This window comes from Rattus rattus, chromosome 11, assembly GCF_011064425.1.
Source record: "Rattus rattus isolate New Zealand chromosome 11, Rrattus_CSIRO_v1, whole genome shotgun sequence".
NCBI lineage: Eukaryota > Metazoa > Chordata > Mammalia > Rodentia > Muridae > Rattus > Rattus rattus.
In genome coordinates this window covers 89,291,007-89,313,606 of record NC_046164.1, presented here as the reverse complement: position 1 = coordinate 89,313,606, position 22,600 = coordinate 89,291,007, and the positions used below count along the sequence as shown (strand labels likewise).

Genomic DNA, 22,600 nt, shown 5'->3' with positions numbered 1-22,600 from the left:
CAGATTAGGGCAGCTCTCAGGCCTCATCAGAGAAGTTTCATCGTGCAGTGTATGGCGGCTAATGCAGAAATTCACAACTTGTCAAAGTACAAAGAGTAAGTTATCAGTGGAGTGCTCAGTCACAAATGACACATCTGTCCTACATATCTCCTCCAGGCTCAAGGACCACTGCGGGGGAGGAGGCAGTGAGACTGTTAGTGAGACTTCTGGACTGGACAGGGCAGATGCGCTCATGAACTCATCACAGATGCAGCTGTCTGCACAAGAGCAAGCCAGTCAACATTCCAACGTGGAGGGACCTGAACCCCTAGACCTGGAGGGCTATTGACAGTTGATGGCTTCTAGGAGAGAGAGGGTGTTCTCTAGAGTGTGATCCCTGGTAGGCCAAGAAGGCTCCAGTAAAGGGTCTTACACCCAGGAATATATGGCAAGTTACTGGATGGACGATTATTATTTTTAAGACACTGAGTTGGAGACGGGGTGAGGTGGACATGGGAGCATGAGAGTGAATAATGAGCAAATACACTGTATGAAAATTCTTAAGGAATTAATACAAACATTAAAGATCTGATCTGCCTATAGTTCTGATAGAGATTTAATTGATTAACTGATCTTGAGAAATTAAGCATGAATCCACAATTGGTAAGTCAGACTCATCTGCACATGCACACATATGATGGCCAGAGGCTGATGTTGGTGCCCTCCTCAACTGTTTCCCTTACCCTTGAGATACAATCTCTTCCAGAACCTGGAGCTCACCACTTCAGCAAAGTGGTGGCCAGTAAGCTAGAGATCCCCTTCCACCTCCTCAGTGCTAGGACACAGGTACGTGCCACGAAGCTCGGCTTCTGTTCCATGGGTGCCAGTGACCACTAGGTCTTCACGCTCACATCCGGCCGAGCCCTCTCCCTGGCCCCACACTCACCTCTTGACATCATACTTGTGAGTCTCCCAGCTCCCCAGAGGTGTGCCACACCAGCAAGAAAGTCCTACTAACCGGTCACCACAAAGTCTATGTTCAGCCTGAAACACACTATATTTATGAGACCTCTGTGCAACAACTGTTTTTGAGTACTTAGCATCAGGAAACGTCCACGGCCACACGTTCTAATTCTCAGAACATGAATAGTCAAGCAAGTTTATTGCTTTGTGCACGGTCATATTCAGAGTTACGCCTCATTTCAAATACTGTGATGTCCAGAACATTTTTAAAACTCCTTCTAGGATCATGGGTGGATCGAGTTTTTAGAAGTGGTAACTGCCTTCTCAGCGTGGATTTTTAGAAATGCTTCACGTTTCTTCCTATTTTCTGTCAAAAAATAAATACAAGGTAATGAACTATTTTCATGTGTGGCTGTTAGACTGACTTTTAAGGCAGTTAAAAAAGAACTTTTAAAACTATTCTGAGCAACCTTAATGTTGACTAATACATGGTTTTCATAATAGCTACTCTAAAGACAGTTCATTTTATGTGTGTATGTATATGCACACACGCACACGCACACACACGCACACACCCTAAAACAGAAATGGATACAAGCCCTATGTATTCACACCCTCTTTATTCTGTATGCTCTTTACCACCCTGACACTCCTAACAGTGGTGCATGTGCGTGTGTGCAAGTCCACGTCACATTCTCCTCTAGGGCCTATGGCCTCCTTCTCTAGGACTTCTGACAGGGTTAAGAGTATGAATGAACCATCCCCCTGTAGTAGGCTTACAATACAACCTACAGCTGGCTGGTGACCACCGTGACGGCTGTGCCACTACTGTAACTGTAGGCGCATCTTGCCTGGTAGAGCAGAACTGTAGATCACATGATTCGCAGTTGCTTTAGCCATCTTTAGAACGTCTTCACTAGACACCACACAGCTCCTTCCAGCACTGTGAGCGCTGGTCAGCACGGGGAGCCCTGAACTCAGTTCCAGCATGACTCCCTATGCCCTGCAACCAAGGTGAAAGGCGACTCCGGGTCTGGTGGGTAACCACGAGCAACTGGCTGTACCCTGTATTTTTTGCGGACCTTTGGGCCCTACATGACTGGTAACTCGTAATGCGGTATCCCACATGGGGCACTGGAACTTGTATTTCATAGCATAAGTCTCCCGAGAGGAGCACTATCCACCTACAGATGCTTCCCTATGCAGCCTTTCCTGATGACCCTTTACCTTCCTGTCTCTCCACAGTCCCTCTATGACTTCCTTCATATATTTCCATATATTACAACATTTTTTTTTTTTTGGTTCTTTTTTTCAGAGCTGGGGACTGAACCCAGGGCCTTTCGCTTCCTAGGCAAGTGCTCTACCACTGAGCTAAATCCCCAACCCTATATTACAACATTTTTAAGTATTATACAAAAGTATAAATTATGAAAATTCTCATATCTATTTCTGTGACATCCATCCCGACCATTTTCAATCTAGGCCAACACACATACCACCAGTGTTTTCCCCTTTTCAAATAACTTAAAACGGAAACCTTCGAGACATCCTATTGGGTGTGTGCATCTATGCTAGGGGGCCAGAGGCTGACATACATTGGATGCCTTCCTCGAAGGCTCTCCACCTCAATCTTCTGTCTGCTTGGTTGGTTGGTTTGTTTGGTTTGGTTTTTGGTTCCACCTAATCTTTTTAGATAGGTGCTTGATTCAGCTAGACTGGCTGGTAGCAAGCCGCAGGAGTCATTCTGTTTATACCTACCCAGTTCTGGACCAATAGGCAGGTGACGCCATGCCAGCCTTTTATATGGATGCAAGGATCAAACTTGGGCTCTCAGGCTTTTGCAAGAAGCCCCCTACTGCCTATGCCATCTCTGCTGCCCCTAAAAATTATACTTTACCTCTACAAAGTAAAGACTTACATTATCAAACCTTAAAAGAAAAACTGACAATTCCTCTTCATTAAACATCCGGAGTTTAAGCTGTCATTATTCTCCACAGATTTCCTTCCACAGTTTACTTGCTCAAAGCACCGTTCAACTCAAGTCCACATATTTGGTTGCTATCCCTCTTAAGGCAATTTTAAATCTTAACAGTTTATTACTCTCTTACTGCTTGCAGTGCATGACTGAAATAAGCCTGGCTATTCCCTCTTGGAATGTGAAATGCTTTAAACATTTTAAATCTGGGTGGTGCTGGGGTTTGAACCCACGGCTTCATAGACGCTAGCAGCTGCTAAGCAGCCCCCTCAGTGTGCTCACTCACTTTATTGCGTCTTGTGACCAGAGCGTAAGGTAACAATGAGCACTTAGTGTGACGTGTCAACAACTAGACCCTTCCCTAAACTCAGTATTTACTGAAGAAATGGTTTGGCTTTCTTATCAAATTCTAGTGGCAATAAATGAAACCTAGAACCCCAGTTTTCTAAACACGGTACAATAAGCAGCCACTACCAAACAATCGGAAATAGAATACACCATGGCGTTTTTGACATTGCTTGTTTTAATGCCCTCCAATGTATACTTCTACTTCTAAAACAGAGTAGGCCATACTTTGTATGCTGAAATTCAGCTGGCAGTTAGCATAATAAATTAAGAGTGTTTACGTGTCTTTAAATATTCCTTTATTTATTCTAGAAAGTTGGGGTGGGGGAAAGCAAATTGTGGCAAAGAAGAAGAAGGAGGAGGAGGAGGAGGAGGAGGAAGAAGAAGAAGAAGGGGAGAAGAAGAAGTAAAGTAGAAAATCATGGGAAGGGCTGGAGAGATGGCTCAGTGGTTAAGAGCACTGACTGCTCTTCCAGAGGTCCTGAGTTCAAATCCCAGCAACCACATGGTGGCTCACAACCATCTGTCATAGGATCTGATGCCCTCTTCTGATGTGTCTGAAGACAGTTACAGTGTACTTACATATAATAAATAAATTAGGGGTTGGGGATTTAGCTCAGTGGTCAAGCGTTTGCCTAGCAAGCGCAAGGCCCTGGGTTCGGTCCCCAGCTCCGGAAAAAAAAAAAAAGAAAGAAAGAAAATCATGGGAAGCTAGGGAAACAGTTAGTCCCATCATCCCAAGAGGTCCGTTATAAAATAAAAGCAGCAAACAAATGCCTTGAAAAGGAAGTAAATCCCATGTGTGCTGAGTCGGAATTTTCTCATCTAGAAGCATCAGTAACATTCTATTTTTCTATAAATGGTATTTTGAAATGTAATATTATAAGACACAAAAATAAAGAGTAAATGAGCCCTTTGCCAAGCCTGGATGAAGATTTGAATTCAATCTCTAGACTCACACAGTGGAAGAAGAGAGAACTCCCACAACTCTTCTCTGGAATCTACCTGTAAGAAAAAGCTTCTGTGGGCGGGCATCTTGCTCAAACACAAAAATAAATAAAACACAAACCTCTGTCTGAAGTGGCATTTACTATGGCAAAATCACCACCACCACCACCACCACCACCACCACCACCACCACCACCACCATCATCTTCACCACCATCACCACCACCACTTCACCACCACCACCACCACCACCACCATCATCTTCACCACCATCATCATCATCACCACCACCACCACCACCACCACCACCACCACCACCACCTTCATCACAACTGCCATCACTACCATCACCTAAAATATCCCATGTAACATTCTTGGGAGAAAAATGTTCTGAAAATCACTTGCAGTTAATTTCTATTAAGTCATCTCTTTTTTCTAAATTATTTCTGAAAGTAGCTACCATCAAAGTAGTATCATCAAAGATTCCAATATTCCAGGCATGGAGCATTGCTGGGGAGGCTAGGGAAGGAGGATTTCCAGTTCAAGGCTATGGTGGGAAATACTACAAGGCAAAATCTGATCTGAAGAAAACTCTCAAACAAAACCAAACCTGTAAATTCCCCCAAGAAATCTCACACTTCTTCTCTTCAGTACACATTCATTTCACCGGAACAAAAATGACTTACAATTTACTAAGTATAGAATATTAGCCAGTATTTCCAACCACTGATGTATTAAAACAACATGGGAAAGGCTAATAGGTAACTTGAAATCATGTCCAGATCTTTGAGTGACCTGTATTTCTTGTTTTAAAGTCCTACAAATTAGTGTAGGCTGAGGTGAACTTTCCCTAGCCGAGGTCAGACTTTAACAATGCAAAACCTCTCCCACAAAGTGTAATAAGAAATTCTAGAACCCCAGTCACCTGAAAGACTATCTTATACATATACTTTTCGATGATATATGAAGAAGGAATCAGAGAAATGGCTACAAATCTATAAACTGAAAGACTGTCTATGTGTAATTTACTGTCTGGGACTTCACCTAGAATTTTGTTCCTTATTTATAAATGTTTGCAGGAATATTTAATATACTTTCTAAAATCGTTGTCAGCTGCCTCATCTTTTAATTTTGGTTCTATCAATTGGTTTTTCAATCCGCTTTACATTTCTCTGCAAACAGAAAAACCATTCACAGAGAAGAATTCTACAGCCCTTCACAGGGCAACCACAGAATGTGTGCTCACATTCTAAATAAAGGGACTTAAAACACAACTGACATTTTGACAAGTGAAACAGAAGCAGAAACTAAGGAGAAGAGAAAGTCTGAGGCTTCCCCCTGAAAACTGCCTCAGTAGCTCTATTTCCTGCCCAGTAATGTTCAGCCATTTGTTTTAAAGGAAACATTTCTTGTTCCCAAAGAACTCAGGAAAGCAGCAAAGCCAGACTTCACTAACTTCTGTCTCTGGACTCTTTTAATCCGACAGAGCAAAGGCACTGTAGTGGTTTCCTAAAAAGTACAAAAGGCCCTGGTAAAGCTGGTCGGTAAGTTCTATGGAAAAACCTCAGTATAAGTTTACTTAAGGGCTGGAGAGATGGCTCAGTGGTTAAGAGCACTGACTGCTCTTCCAGAGGTCCTGAGTTCAAATCCCAGCAACCACATGGTGGCTCACAACCATCTCTAATGGAATCCAATGCTCCCTTCTGGTGTGTCTGAAGACAGCTTCAGTGTACTTATAAACAAACAAACAAATAAATCTTTAAAAAAAAAAAGTTTACTTAAATGACAATTTTAAGGAACACGTGAATAACCCCCAAAGCTGCAACTAAGGTGATTTCCAGTTTACTGTTTTGCACTAAAAAACTAGATGGTACGTTTCCTTAAATTTATCAGAAGAGACACTATAAGCATATACGCAATCTTCCATACACCTAACTGTTCGATTTTCAAATTGCTAAACAGACCTCTTAACAAACTTCAGAAAGGGGATAGGTTGGGGAACAGAGGAGAAAATACCTAAAGTCTCACTTTCTTTTTCTGACACACCTACATTTAAAATCTGGGGGCATTACAAAATTAAGTGTGTAAATGAAAATAATGCTATTACACGTCTAAAGCTCACACAACTTAGGGAAGAACTTGAGGAAGTAACACTTGATTTAAACTTTTCACACCTTCCATTTGGTACCGAAAGTGTTTAAAAGTACTGAGATTAATTGCCCTCAGAGTATTTACTACAGATGTTAACTGTAGGGGTGGGGGGAGGAAAAAAAACCCAAAAAATTTATATGCTGTATTTAGACAATGAGGAGAATGTTTCAAGTATTTGAGTACTCTGAGAAAATATGTTGTTATCATAAGCCGAAACAGAATAAACTGAGGAACTGTACCCTTTACACAATTCAAAAACTTCAAATTCACACTACTAGGCAAAGTCGGTGAATGTGGAGAAAAGACATCGTCCTATCTGACACAAAAGATCACCAGCTACGAAGACAAAGTAACATTCTACTACTAGAAAGTAAAGAGCCATTGAATCAAAACAAACAATCTTTGATACACAAAAGCTTCAATTCTTGGTATAAATCAAGCGTCCCGTGGATGAGATGCTCAGTATTTGTTGATGGGAAGAGTGCTGGGGCTCAAACCACCGCGCACTATTGTGTGGAGTGATTAAACATGTTAGATGTAGGTTAAGTAAAAACTACCCCCTGCCCTCATCGTTGCTGTCTGACTTCGTAAGAGACTTGCACATATAAACATAAAAAATGGCGAAGTGAGTTTATGACTTACAGTATCTTCACCACTCGGAACATTTTTTCAGAAAGTCCTCTGAGGTTTTAAGATTCAAACACTATTTAAAAAGAATTATTGTTTCAACTACCTAACAATTACCTAGACTTCTTCCAGACTTCACTTAACCTGTAAGGAAAATGAGCATCTTCAACTTTTCCACAGGGCATTTGGAGGATGACTTATTACTCATAAACGCTTTCGGAGCCTCAGACACCAGGCGCGGTACATCGAGCGTATCCATCAATTTGAGAGCTTTCTAGACCTCAGTTTACCCACTTACGGAAACGGGCTTGGCAAGGGCCGGGAGGTGAAATTAATTAGTGTTTTTAAAATGCTCTGAGATCCTAAGATGAAAGGAAACGTAGAGGCACGCAGAGATGATGACAATAATCATAACAATAAAAAGAATGACTAACTTGGAAGTCTGCGTTATGTAAGGGAGCAGAGAAGTTATCAAATTCACACAAACAAAAGAAAAGCCCACCGCCCCTTTGTTCCCCCTTCCACTCCGCCGGCCTGCAGCCGGGCCGCGGGAGCGAGAACCGGGCCTCCGGGCCCGGGCTCCCCTCCGCCGCGCGCCCGCTGGAGCCGTGGGGGAGGGCGTTCGGGGCAGCTCCTCACAAAGGCGCTTCCTCCCACCTCGCGGGATGCGGCGCCGCAAACTCTGCTCCCCGCCGCCTCCCCGCGGGCGGGAGGGCGGGCGCGCGCGTCGCCACCGGCATAGGCTCGGAGGAAGTTCCGCGCCGTCGGCCTTGGCGCCCCCGTTCCCCGCCCGCGCCGCACTCACCGGACGACTGCTGGGGGCCGGAACGCCAGCTCGGCCCGCCGCGCGGACACCCGGGGCGCGGGGGCGGCGCGAGCACCGGTTGAACGTAGGCACCGGCGGAGCCTGCAGCCTTCCCGCCAGCTGCCGAGCCCTGCGAGGCCGAGTGGAACGCGGAGCGGAGCGCGGATGAGCGCGGACGAGAGAGAGGCTCGGGCCCGCTTTGTAGTGAGCTCCCCGGGCTGCAGGCAAATCCAGTGGCGCCTCACGGCCGCTGCTGCTGCTGCTGTAGTCGCTGCTCCTGCTGCTGTTGTCGCTGCCGCCGCTGCTGCCGCTGCTGCTGCTGCTGGCGCTGGAGAAGGCGGCGGCGGCGCCCCCGACCGTCCCTCCGCCTCGAACCGCCTTTGGGTCACTGACACACACTGGGAAGGAGGGACCAGGACTAGCAGGAGGGCGGGGCATAAGGGTAAGGGGCAGGGCCACATCGGTAGGTGGTGCCGAGAGGGCTCTTGGGAACTGTAGTTCTCTGAGAGGAGAGGGGGAAAAAAAAGCATCTGTTGTGGAGGAGTCTACCGCTGGCTCTGCGTTGAGCATGCGCAACGGGGTTGGGGCGGGGACTGTTTCCATAGTCACCCATTCACTAAGCCTGAAGGTTCAGGACCCTAGCTGACTAAACAAGGCTGGTCTTGTGTCTTTGGTGCCATTGGGTTCCTGCCCATAGCCAGTCTCTCCTGCTTCACCCCACCCCCAACCACTTTCAAGTGCCCAGTGAAATCTCACTTCCTCTCGACAGGGCAGGCTCCCTGGTTGTTCAGATTTCTTCTGCAAATCATAAATACCCCCTTCTTTTGCCTCCTTTAGTACCCAAGGTACTAAAAATCTACTTGTTTTTAGTGTTTTAACAATTAGGTTATACAACTGCAGGGAGCATGACCGTTAACAATCCCATAATTTGTTTGGTTAGTTACACTTAACTTCAAGTTCAGCGTTAATAACACTGTTGGATCATTCTACTGCAGTTTGTTCATCTGAAAATCTCTAATTCTTCAGACATTCAGGTTCCATAAATATAAATTCAAAACGTAAGTGGAGAGAGTTCAGAACTGTTCGATGTATATACTAGCCAATTTTAGTTCGATGAGAAACCAGAACCAAGGTATGGGTATGTCGTTGGGGTGCTCAGCTAAGTCTACACCCATGCTAAATACCCAGGCATGCATATATGGTGAGAAGCATAGAGAAAGCCAGGATACAGTACTGGCTCTCCAGAAGGCTTAGTGGTAACCTGCCTCAATTTCTCTTAACCTAGAACCCTACACTCTAGAAAAAAAAAAAAAAAAAAAAAACTACCATTCATGCCAAGGAGTCAGACATACATTTCAAGACGGGAAACTAAGCATTTTCAAATCATTTTAGGATCTGAAAGTCTGGGTGCCCACAGACCACATAATTATTTGCTCGTTGAAGAAATAAGTAATTTAAGAAGCAAGTACACAGGGGCAGGAGAGTGGCTCAGCAGTGCTCAGCAGTTAAGAGCACTGGCCACTCTCCCGAAGGACCTGGGTTCAACTCCAAGCACCAGCATGGACACTCACAACCTCCTGTAACTTTAGAGAATCCAACATATTGGATTCATTGGCCCATAGACATATATGCAGGCAAAACACCTATATTTAAAATATTTAGTGTAGATATTTAAAATACTAAGAACCAAGTAAGGATATTTACTAGGTGCCAGGCACTTTACTGGGCCTCAAAAACAGAGCTGTAAAAATATAAGAGAGACATGCTTTGTACTCAGTGTCCCCTTTCTCTGCCAAGGAAGAAACAGGTAAACGGACTCAGTGTGATCTATGCTGTCATAGGAAAATTCAGACTATCTCAGACTTGGGCAGGGTCAGGAAATGCTTCAAAGATCATTTGAATGTGGGCTGACTCTCAGCTTTCACATTTGTGTCTTTTATTGGCAAAAGTGGGAGAAAGAACTGAAGGAGAGCAGGGAACATGGGGGCGCAAAGGCTGATGGGTACATTTGCTGACAGAGGCAGAAGGGCGCTGGGGAGAGAGGCAAGAGGAAACTTCAAGAACTGAAGGAGACAGCTAAGCCCATGAAGGTCTTGGGTAATACACTCAAGAATGCCATCTTTCCCCCCTCTGGAAGCAGTATTCAAGCATGAATTTTTTAAATAAGATATATTTGAGAAGCTACAAATTTGAGAAGCCTTTGAACTTCTAAAAATCCAACCCTAACCAGGGTTAAATGCACACACATGTAAAAACCACCCCAAGACTTTCAAGACGGGTCAGCGGGGTTCAGTACTCACTCTTAAGCCTAGCAGGCTGAATGCCAAAAATTGTAAATATGTAAGATCCCCCTTCGTTAAAACCATTTTAAAGATAATTTAAAGGAAAAACAATAATGTTGAGGTTTGGTCTTGCTTTCTGTTGTAATGCTAAGTGCAGGACCCCAAGATCTGGAGTCTGCACATAGGCCTGTGGGCCCTGCCCCCAATTTATTTCAGATCGGTAAATAAAGACGCCAACAGCCAATAGGTGGGAAGAAGAGATATAGGTGACATTTATGTTTCTTGGGTTTGGGGGTCCAAAAAGAACCACGAGTGTGGGAGGTATGCAGGAGGAAGGAGGAGAAGCCACCATGGGTTAGGTGAGCCATAAAAATGTGGCTGTCTAGTGGGAGTTAAGTGCATCCCAGATGAAACATAGTAAATATTAAGTAATAATTCAGGGTTATCTATAGGAAAGTATATTCTGATAACACAGAAGGCAGACATATGCTCAGCTCTTGTGCTGTTTAAGACTTATTATAAATGTAGGGATTGTTCTGATGTTCCGATTGGGAATCTGTGTGTGGACCCTGAAGGTCCTGTTCCCCAATTGATTCTCGATCGATCAGTAACGATGCTAGCAGCCAATGAGTTGGGCAGAATAGGCTGGGCTTGCAGTTTTCCCCCTAGGCAGGCTAGCAAACTCAAGGAGGAGAAAAAGATTCGCCATGCTTCAGAGGGAGAATGCCATCAGCCGTGTGAGGTCTCAGGCGGAGTGGCCATCAGCCGCTTCCCCAGATGGGCCTGGGGTAGCAGACAATATATTAGAAACATAACTAAGCTGAGGGCATATTTAGGGTGCAGAACAAGAAGAAGGTAACTGAACAACAAAATAAAGGGCAGAATTAGAGGAGTTGAGCTAGGAGTGAAAAGAAGGACATGATAGCTGGGGAAGGCTTAGGAGACCCCAGCCATTGAGCTTATATCAAAACGAGTTAGTGTGTGTGCGTGTGTATGCACGTGTGTGTGTGTGTGTGTGTATGTGTGTGTGCTGTGTGTGTATGTGTGTGTGTGCATGCATGCGTGTGCATGTGTCTGTGTGCACATGTGTGTATGTGAGTGTGTGTGTGTGTGTGTATGTGTGTGTGTGTGTCTGTGTGTGTGTGAATGTGTGTGTGTGTATGTGTGTGTGTGTGTGTGTGTTTCATCCACGGGTCTGAGGGAACCTGGGTGGAGCTGGTGCAATCCACCTAGAGCTTAAAGTAGAATAACAAAAACTACACATGACATATAAAGGTTGTGTGTGTGTGTTTCACATGAGAACTAAATCATCAAGGTAGGGTAAAAACCCAGGTCAGGATTGATATCTTCCACGACACAACAACACTGTATGATAAGACCATAACTTGTGCAGAAGTAAGATGTTTTGCAACAAATAACTCAAAGGATCGAAGGAGGAAACGGAATCATATCGCTTAGAGTGAACCGTGGTAAGCTAGTATTCTAAAACACGGAATAGCTGTCGGAAGTAAAACAAACATGGACACACAATAGTGAAGATAAGATGAAAGTCTAACCCTAAAACAAGCAAACCCTGGATGGAGAAGCAGAAACACAGAAGTTACGTCCCTAATGATCATCGGGCTGGCACAACTGCTCTGGACTCTGCCTCCTGGTTTAAGATTCCGAGGAAAACAAATTCCTGTCTTGTTTAAAGGTGTTCCCAGTTCTACATAGCTCAATATAAGCAGAGTAGCTAGGAGCCTACATCAGTGTCATGAAATACAGTGTGTTCCTTACACTCACACTGCACTGAATCTGGCCGCCCCGCCAGCAACTTCACCTCAGTCTGAGGCTCAAACACTTAGGGATAAGCTCATCTCTTAGAGAAACGCCACTGTCTATTTCCATCTCTTCCTTTTCTTTCTCTCTTCCCGACGATTGTTCTGTACGTGAGTAGGCGTAGACACTAAAGGGCAGCTTTGCGAAACTGATTCCTGCCTTCCACCTTCCCGTGGGTTCTAGGAATCACATGCGATCAGGGCTAGCTCCTCTTCTTGCCCAGCTGACCCTCTGGTTCCTTTTTCATTTTTTTGTTTTGTTTTGACACAGTGTCTTTCCAAGTATCTTATGCTTGTCTCAGGAACACTGTACACCCCAGGCTGGCCTCAAACTCGATATTCTCTTACTTCTGCTGGAATACTGGTATTGCAGGCATGTGCCACAATGCCCAACTCTGATGTCTCTTGCAGGATAAAATACATTGCCAATGCTTAGTATAGCCCTTAGGATATAGGTATAGTAAATAGAACTTCACAATACTTTGGTCTGAACTACAATGATAAAGTAGATATGACACAATTTGATATATATATATATATGTATATATATATCTATATATCTATATCTCAAGATCTGTGATCTTGAAACTATGTCTTTACCTTCGCAATATAGGTCTATACAACTCTTCAAAATTGGCAAGCTCTGAGCTGTGCTTGGTGGTGAACCCCTTTAATCTTAGTAGAAGATTAAAGAAGGCAGAGGCAGGCAAGTCTTTGCGAGTTCATGGCTAGCCTGGTCTACAAATCAAATTCCAGAACAGCCAAGGCTACACCAAGAAACCCTGTTTTTTTTTTTAAAAAAAAAAAAAAAAAAAAAAGGCAAGCCTTTGAATTCAGAACACTTACAGTCCTGTCATGGAAAATGAGGGCACTCCCAAACCCTGTCTATCCAGTCTCCAGATTTAGTTTCCTGTCTGCGTTTCCTTCGCCGAAGCAGTTCCGCTTTTGTTTTATTGTCAGACTATGTAAGAATCAACCAAATTCCTGTCTCTACTCTGTCCTCAAACTAACACACACAAATGATGTTTAGGATAAGAACAGAAGGTGTTTCATGTGGACACGGTACCACTCAACTTTCCATTAAGGACGGCGAATGCCTTGGGAGAGACAGCTGGAAAGAGAAAGGGTTCATTGGCCCATGTTTTTGGCGGTTTCAGTCTGGGATCCAATGGCCTGATTGCTTCCCGGCCTGTGTGAAGCCATACATTATGGTGCACAGCAAAGTTGCTCACTTGGACCTTAGAAAGTGCTACCTGTGCCACCTCTTAGAGTCACAGTGCCACCCCCACAGCACCCTGGGAAGCAAGCATTTGCCACATGGGCCTTGAGGAGACGCTGAAGATTCAAATCACTCAAAACAACATTCACCACCCAGGGTTATTGGGGCATACCAATCTTTTCTTGCAACTTGAGGAAATAATTGCAAGATTACTTTTCTTCCTTTGTGGCAATGCTTCGTCTGGTGCAAGTGAACCTGTCTTTATTATCTTCTCAAATTTAAAAAATCTGAAGTAGGCATCTTCCTCCAGGAAGATGGAGAGCACATATAACATTCTGTCAAGCTTCCTGAACTTCTGAGTGATGACTTTGTTTGCTTTGTGTTCACGCTGATGTTCAAATTACAAGCAGTTTGTCTCCAACCCTCCAACATTGCTTCCCAAAGTAAAATTATTTTCTCCTAGTTATCCACAGTTTCCAAATAGCTCCTGGTCAGCATGGAGCACGCTCCTATTTTAAATCTGTGAGTGGCACATAATTTAAAGGCCTGGGCTTCTGCTCAAAGGATCTGTAAGCCCCAAATGCTGGCTATGACATTTTAGGTATATTTGGAAAATGTCAGAGACAAGCTTGCTAAGATTTTAATGTTTTAAAGGAAAATTCTTGTACAACAGGAATACAGCTTGGGTAGTCTCAGCACTAGAAAAATAATGATATGTACATGGTCATTTGTTTTAGAAAGTTAAGGGATGGCATGAAGCCGGGCCTGGGGACACACACTGGTAACCCCAGTGCTTGGGAAGCAAAGACAAGAGGATGGTGAACCAGGCCAGACTGGAGTTTGTGGTTAGGCTATCTCAAGAAACAAAGCAAAATGAACTATGGAATGAGACAAGTGGTGAACTCATGAAGAAAAGAAACATAGTTCCATCCTTAAAGTTGGCTTTTCTTTCTTTTTTGTTTTTTGTTTTTGTCAATGGACTAATTGATTTTTTTTTCTTTTTGAGATACTGTCTCATGCAATGCAGGCTGTCCTTGTGCATCTGAACTTTGAACTTCTGATCATCCTGCTTCCTCCTCCCAAGTAATAGCACTAATTACCACCACATCTGTCTTTTTTTAAAAACACAAAAATCTCATTTTTTTCCTAATGCACAAAGGAGTTCACTCAGTACATTAATAATAAGCAAATCATTCAGATAGTTAGGGGAATAATGTCCCCTTGACTACATGTACACACACACACACACACACACACACACACACACACGCACACACACACAGAGGCACACACACACACCTATCGTTTTGTCTTAATTGTCAACTATGGTTACAGATTATTGATACAGAAACTGGTTCATTATTGGCTCCTCCCAAAACCCTTTTTAAAAAACAATGTATCTAGTTTTATTTCTTACATGCACTGGTGTTTTGCCTGCATGTATGTCTGTGTGAGGGTGTCAGATCTTTGAGTGACAGGACAGTTGCAAACTGCCATGTGGAATCGAACCCTCATCCTCTAGAAGCTGTCAGGGTTCTCAACCACTGAGTCGTCCCTCCGGCCAGCCGCCTCCCCCTAAACCCTTTTAATCGAGTAAATAAAGTAACACATTTTTATGGGTGCTTTTTAAGAAATATGTGAATAGCAGGAATGTGCAGAAGAAAATAACCAATTTGACTGAGGATCAGGCATGACCATGTCAGAGAAGGTAGCAGTCCTGCTGGACCCAGGAAACAAGCAGACGCTAAGCGGGCAGATGACTAACAGGAAGGTTTAGCACAGCTCCAGCTGTCGGAAAGCTTAGAACGATGAAAGAGTTGGACCCTTAGAGTATGGATGGTGACCAGGAAAAATCTAGATGCACAGCACAGAAGTCCTGCATATCAACTTATCCCAAGATGTTTGGCAATGGGATCTGTGGCACCATCTCTGACAGAGATACCAACTCACATCTGTGTTTGAGTAGAGCGACTAAGAGTATGTAACAGAACTCGTGGTGCTTGTGGTGGTGCATGCCTTTAATCCCAGCACTTGGGAGGCAGAGACAGGTGGATCTCTGTGAGTTCGAGGCCAGCCTGATCTATACAGCAAGTTCCAGGACAGCCAGGACCACAGAAAGAAAACCTGTCTCAAAAAATGAACAAAAACCAAACAAATAGTAATGATTTCTGTTTCTAAGGTACAACGACTTATTCAGGTTTGGTTATATATGGTAGAAAGAACCTATCAAGATCAATGACTTCTTGTTATGGTTGGGCGGGGATAGGTGGGAGCAGAGGCTCATAGTCCCTAGTTCAAGGCTTAGTCACCCAGTGTAGCAACATTTGGAGGCGGGGCCCTGAGGAAGCGATTGTATTCTGAGGACTCAGTCAGTGGATTAGTCCACCGACAGAAATTTAGCAGATGAGACCTAGTAGTACCGTGGTGACAGACAAACACCCACAGTAGCCAAACTCCAGCTACACACTACCTTCCTTAGATTTGAGGAGTTGAAGAAATATAAGTTCGTGACAGTCTGATTCTGTTTGATCCTCCAGCGAAATGGAGATCCAAATAGCCCGATTCTTCCTGTTAATTTCCACTAGTTCTCTGCTCCTTTAGTAATTCAAGTAGTAAGCTGTTCCTTGAACACCTCTGTTTGTTTCTTTTTAATCTCGCCACAGACCTGAGGAGCGACTCCTGCAGGTTGAGGATCTCGGAGTTGGGCCTTCTCTGGCTTCCTTGCGCCAGCTTTCTGGAACTCCAGCTTTGCCGTTTTCCTCCAGGGAGTCACCCTTATAGTTTCACTTCCTGCCTTACTCACTGCCTCTCTTAGAAGTGCTGCCTCCAGTTGCCGCTGAGAGAAGTTGCTGCACACCTCCACCCACTGAGCCACGCAGAAAACTCCCGTCCTTCCCACCGACCTGAGTCACCCCACGCCCCCTTCTGCTATTACCAGGGCTCCTGCCGTAGGCCCTGCCTCTATTTGTGATAAAATCGATATCTCAGATCAGCACACAGGCAGTTCTATTTGCTAGACTTCGCCAACCTGAGCTTTAACAATGACTTTCCTTCAAAGTATCAAACCCAAAGTGTTCTTCTAAAATCTTTTCTTTTTTGAAAACTTTATCATATATGGTAAGAGCGTAGCCCAGCAACCCACAAGTATCCCTCACTGCCATCAACAGTTCCGCATGGTGGTCGATCTCATGTTGTTTCTACCTGTACCACACCCACTGGTTATTTAAAAGCAAAATCCAAATGCCGTCCGTGTAAGTTCTTTTATATCTGAACATGCCACTCTGAAAAAGGAAACAGCCCCTTCAAAGTATAATATCATTATCGCATCTAAAAATAAAAACTCTAAGTGATCCCCTAATATTCTCAAATATACGGGTTTTTTTTTTTTAAATTTTAGGTTTAAGTAAGAGAATGTTTGCATACATACATAAATATATAAATACATATTATATTCCATTTTTCTTGAAAACAAATCTAATGGTGCAGGCCTCTAATCCTACTAGGGAGGTTGAGGCAGGAAGATTACAAATTCAAGGTTCAGGGACAGCTCATAATGAGTTCAAGACCAACTTGGACAATTTGTTGATTCCTTGTCTCACAAGAAAAGAGGGTGAGGATGTTAGCAAAGTGATTGCCTGGCCTATATGAGGTGCTAGGCTTAACCCTCAGTGCCTAAAACAAACGCAGGCATGCATGCACACAAGCACGCACACGTGCACACACATGTGCAGGAAAAATTCAATACAATGAAAATGACATATAGCATAAAGGCCATGTTCTCCATGCATCTATGGAACAATTATTACTGCCTGCTTCTAACCCCCATTGCTACTTCTTGGTGTGTGTGTTCAATTCTTATAAAATGTTACTGTCAAAGCAACTATGTAGCTGGAATTAACTCACAGGCTGTAGTTTACTTGACTTTAATATTTTTTATTTAAAAATTATGTTTAATTTGTTTTTGTGTTCATATATGTGTGTGTTTCCCTTCTTACCATGGTACGTGTGTAGAAGAGGACCATTTATTGGAGTCCATATGTTTTTTCTTCTCCTATATGGACCTTGGGGCTCGAACTCAAGCTTGGTGGCAGATTCCCTTACATGCTGAGCCATCTTGCCAGACCTATTTGTTATTATTGCTAAAAATAAAAATCAAGATCTGACGATATAGCCAAGTTGGTAAAGTGCTTGCTTTGCAAGCACAAGGACTTGGATTTGATCCCAGAACCGGTGCTTTTGGAACAAAAGAAAAAAATCCATTTGTGGTGGCCCAGGCTTCAGTCTTAGTACTGAAGAGGCAGGCAGATTCTGGGGCTGCCTGTCCAGCCAATCTAGCCTAATTGGCAAGTTCCCGGCCAGTGAGTGTCCCTGCCACAAAAAGAAAAATGGCTAACGCCTGAGGGAAGACACCTGAAGTTGTCCACTGGCCTAACACACACATCTCTCTCTCTCTCTCTCTCTCTCTCGGCACATCATATTCATATGCATTTATTGGATCTGGAACGATACTTTGACTATTACACAATGCACAGCGGTGACGTCAGAACACAGCGTTTTCCTCTCCTCCCACGTGTATCATCTCTCTGAATTAGGTCTATTATTACTCGGGCAGTGGCAACAGCAAATGTATCTATAGACTTTTGTTTCACTTTCACCTTAAGCTTCCCTTCCAGTCAGATAAGCACCCTGAGATCCTTGTTGGACTGAAAACCTTTTAGCTGACGCTTCCTGGTTAACTCTCACCGGGGCCTTACCCCATGCTGAGATGCAGCCTGGGAGACTCCACCAGACTCCCCTCCTACAATGTTGACACTGTCCTGACAACCTCTGCAGCACACCCGGGTATCCTGTTCTCACTGGAGATCTTTCACAGCGCTGTTTCGTTGTTTGTTTGTTTGTTTGTTTGTCTCTATGTGGGAATTCCAAAGACTATGTAGAGACATTGAAAAGAGTTAATAATGGTAAACAGCTGGAAGAGGGGGCGAGAAGCAATCTCCTAAAGAAAACCACGGATCCTACATGATCGCTGTAAACAGACGCCCTCACTGTTACTCCTGACTGGCAGAATTTAACAAGATTCAAGAAAGTTGTGATAAGCTATGCCTTCGTCTCAGAAGATAAAGTCAAAGGGAGCCCCATCAATCACGGATAGTTTTACTGATCATTTACTGATCAATGAAAATAAAAGGGAAGGCAGCTAAAACCTCGTTCTGTTTAAAGTATCGGGGTTGCTGTAAAATAAAAACACACAACTTCAGAACTTTCATTAATCTAGCTTCCGCATCTCACTGTTGTAACTGAGTTATGCACAGCTCTTGAGACGATTTTCCGACCGTTGCAAACAACGCGTGCTGTTCAGATTTCAACCATAGCTATCTACTTAACTCTCTTATTCCTCAGTCCCAGACCCCAACAGATTTCTTTTTTTTCTTTTTTTCGGAGCTGGGGACCGAACCCAGGGCCTTGTGCTTGCCCAACAGATTTCGACTGTGGGATTAGACTGGGCTAGGCTTTGTGGACAAGCAGGCAGCACTTATTAAAAAGTCGAATCGGAGCACGCCTACTTATTCTGGTTTTTGTTTTGTTTTTTTTTTTTTTCTTTCTTTTTTTTTTTTTTTTTTTTTTTTTTCGAGCTGGGGACCGAACCAGGGCCTTGCGCTTGCTAGGCAAGTGCTCTACCGCTGAGCTAAATCCCCAACCCCACGTCTACTTATTCTGAAGGCAGATCCTGTGTGCGGCTTCAAGAGTAACAAAAGGGCAAGACGAGTAAGTTATGTGTAATGTTAGATTTAAGTTCAGATCTGAGACTTGGAAAAGGTCCTTAGCTGGTCCTCGCCGTTGCCTCTCACCCACTGATAAAAATGTTTGCTTCAGTATAGTCGCTGAGCAAATGCCAAATGCCTTCTGGGATGTTCTCATCTCTCGCCAAGAATACCCTCTTCCCCAAGCTCTTATCTCCTCTGTGGGAAAGCTTTTGAGTTTCCAAGTCTCTAGCAGGCCACACCTAAATCCTGGCCACCCAACCCTAATCAGAGTCCGTGCCTTCAACAGCCTCGTAGGTAGTTTGGGGGAAATGCCCAAGGGAAGGAGATAACTGGAGGAGGTGGTACAGGCACCCATTCCTTATATGTGACACAGAAAACACTATTGGGATTCTGTTGATGTCAGAAGCAGCAGGCATAGTCGGTCTCGATGCATGGGCAGAGCATTGAGCAATGAGACTGATACGCACAAAACAAGCTCTTTCATAACTTGTAGCTCAGCCAAACTTCTGTTTATGCAACCTCTAGATTTAATTGTTCAACACAGCCGCAAATGCACCCCCATTTAATGAGATCATCGCACCGTCTCAAGCAATTTGTCGAGACGCGTGACGATTCACCCTCGTTTTTTTTCCCTCTCCATTTCTAAATTCTAATAAGTTATTCAACTGGAGGATTAGATCTGTGCTAATGGCTGAAGGCAAACAGATGATATTTGGACACAAAGAAGTGGAATGGGCGCAACGCAAATACTTTACAATATTCTCCGTCCTGAAACGAGGAAGGTGTTAAGCTTTATAAACATAACCACTGGGAACTTTTACTGATAACGGGGTGAGTTTTTAGACTGGGCTGTTGACATAATGGCCACTTGTGAGTAAAAGGCAAACATTTATACATGATAATGCTGGCAAACTGGCTGGCTGAGAGAAAAACCCTTAAGCCTATCCTTGTAAATGGAACAGAGAAAATGGAGCCAAATCACATAATAAGAAAAACAAAGAGGGAGAGATAGGTTGCCTCCAGTTCTATAGGGTGAGAATGTTAAATGTCTTGAGACCATCTACCCAGTAGTCAAACAGGACTCCATAAATCAGAGTAGATCAGAGCTGTTAATAATGAATAAGAAGAAAGAAGGGAGGAGGAAGAGGGGGAGGGGGAGGGGAAGAGGAGGGGAAGGGGGAGGCCAAGCAGCGGCGGCAGTGGCAGCAGCAGCAGCAGCAGCGATATAGTTAATGCTCACAAAATTTACTAGTAGAAAACGTCAACTTAAGTATGATTCTGTCCTCTCCAGATCCCAAGGCTAGCAGCAATGGAAATGCTTTGCTAGCCTTCATAAATCCTGTCATCTGCGTTAGCTATGGTTGAGGGATGATTCCATGAATTGGTAACTTAAAATCTCTGAGGTGGGTAATATGGTCCACCTCATTTTCTAGATGAGAAAAACGAGATAGAGAAATTGAATACTTTGTCCAAGGTCACACAGTAAAAGGTGGTAGAGTCTGATTTCAAATATAAATTTTTCTAGCACCCACACTTTTAGGGAACTCCCAGGTACAGCACGGTGGGAAGGGGCCACGCCTTGGCAGTTGGTAAGCAGTTGACTGACTTTCCTCCATGCATGGTTAGTGAACAGTGGCTTTGAAGAAGGAGTCTGTCTGACACCTAGGCTTACTCTGTTTCTCCTGAATCTCAGGTAACAGCCCCCAACAATGACAGTCACTTAGAGAGCATTCTCCTCCACACAGAAGGCAGCAGCCCTGAACTCACTACACCAGAACTCACCGGGCCTTCGTGGTTGGATGCAGGGAAAGGAAGCAGGGCAATAGCGAATGTGTGAATTGGATGCCCCAGTCAATCATCAAGATGTTTTGATCAATCCTCTATCACGTTTTGTTGACTCTTTGTTTAAGAAAGCAGGGGAGTGTGTAAGTGTATTTTTTAAAGTTGAAAAAGTGTTTAAAACCAATGTAGGTTTAAAGCAATGAGCTTAAAGCCAGAGGAGATTTTCCTATGCGGACTCCTTCTTTTCTAAAGTATTAGATAAAGACTTCCATGCTGGAAAGTCATAGATACATTAATTACAGGTTGACATTATTCCGTGTCACAGAAACCAACAAGAACAGCTCTCACACTTTAATAACAACTTGGATTATGTGTTAGTTCTGAATAAAACAATATTTTTGAATGACGTGAAATTGTTTAAAATATAACTTATCATGAATCAAACTGTTAGAAAAATTAGTAGTTGGATTTCCCCTGATTATAATTTTGTGACAAATAACAAATATTAAACAAACAAACAAGCAAGCAAAACCGGGGCTGGAGAGATGGCTCAGTGGTTAAGAGCACTGACTGCTCTTCCAAAGGTCCTGAGTTCAATTCCCAGCGACCACATGGTGGCTCACAACCGTCTGTAATGGGATCCGATGCCTTCTTCTGATGTGTCTGAAGACAGTGACAGTGTACTCATCATATACATAAAATAAATTTTAAAATGTGTTGCTTAATTTCTAGGAGTTTAAAGATTTAAAAAAAAAAAAAACCAACTCCGTGAATTCAAAGTTTATACTGTCACACTGAGCAGATTTCTGAGTCTTTCTTGGTTGGTTGGCTGTTGGTCTTGAGATGGCCTTACTATGTAGCTCTGGGTGTCTAGGAACTCTTTATGTAGAACAGGCTAGCCTTGAACTCACAGAGGTCTGCCTGCCTTTGCTTCCCAAGTGCTGGTATTAAAGAAGCACACCACCTTGGATGATTCTTAAATTCAGGTTCAACTCTATTTTGGGTTGTTTTTCTTCTATGATAGCCAGTCTCACGGTGGTAATCCTGATTCACAATCCGAGCTACGAAAAGGGAAAAGATAAACCTATTCCATGTAATTCAAGAGTGATGTTTTTACTTCTATCATCTAAAATCAGTCAGCCAATGTTAACTTTCAGATAACATTGCTATAGAAATTAGAAGATGTTATTCTTCAACCTCTTCATGTGGATTTTTGAAGAGATCCTTGGCTATGCACGACAATCATATTTTTATCCACTGTACATTGCTTTTACAGACGTTCTTTTAAAGCCTCTGGCTGTGCATAGAGATTTGACAAATCTTTGATAATTTTTCAAATAGTCAGATGACTGTAGACAGACAACGGTCAGACAAATAAATAATTCTAACATTTTTACTTACGTTGAAGGAGCTTTGTGGGAGTAGTAATTACTTAATTTGGACCCACAGACATGTGCTCTGAAAGTGGTAATAACCAGGTACAAACCTCGGGTTTTGGTAAAGGCATTTTGCTGACTGTAGAAATTGTTGAAACAGCCAATATTGGCTAGGTAACAGACACTTAAGAACTCAGCACTCAGGAGGGCTAAGGCTAGGATTATAGTTCAAGGCCAGCCTGGGCTACACAATGAGGCAACGCCCCCTTTTAAAAACAAACAAACAAACAAACAAACATAAAACGCAAAGGCAAAGGAACCAAGAAGCACCTGTAGTTGAAGAGAAAAAAACAAACCAAAGCCAAAAGCATTCTTTTCTTCCCAGATATTTGTACCATGGATGGTGTAAGGCTTCAACTGTCTTTTTCAGATTTTCCAAGAGAGTTCCAGTTTTATTTATGGGTGTGTGTGTGCCTGCATGAATTTATATGCATCATGTATTTGAGGGTGATGTCATGATGCAGGCAGTTGTCATGAGCCACCATGTGGGTGCTTGGTCCTCC

The 22,600-nt window shown here is 43.5% G+C and overlaps 1 protein-coding gene across 1 annotated transcript in view; it reads right to left on the bottom strand.

Moving 5' to 3' along the window:
- The window catches only part of Peli1 (pellino E3 ubiquitin protein ligase 1), a 55,222-nt gene extending 47,219 nt beyond the window's left edge, over window positions 1-8,003 (bottom strand). Inside the window, exon 1 of the mRNA XM_032915878.1 lies at window positions 7,794-8,003. The gene's annotated coding sequence lies outside the window, so the exon portion shown is untranslated. The remainder of the gene's footprint in view (window positions 1-7,793) is intronic.
- Between the last annotated feature and the right edge of the window lie 14,597 nt (window positions 8,004-22,600).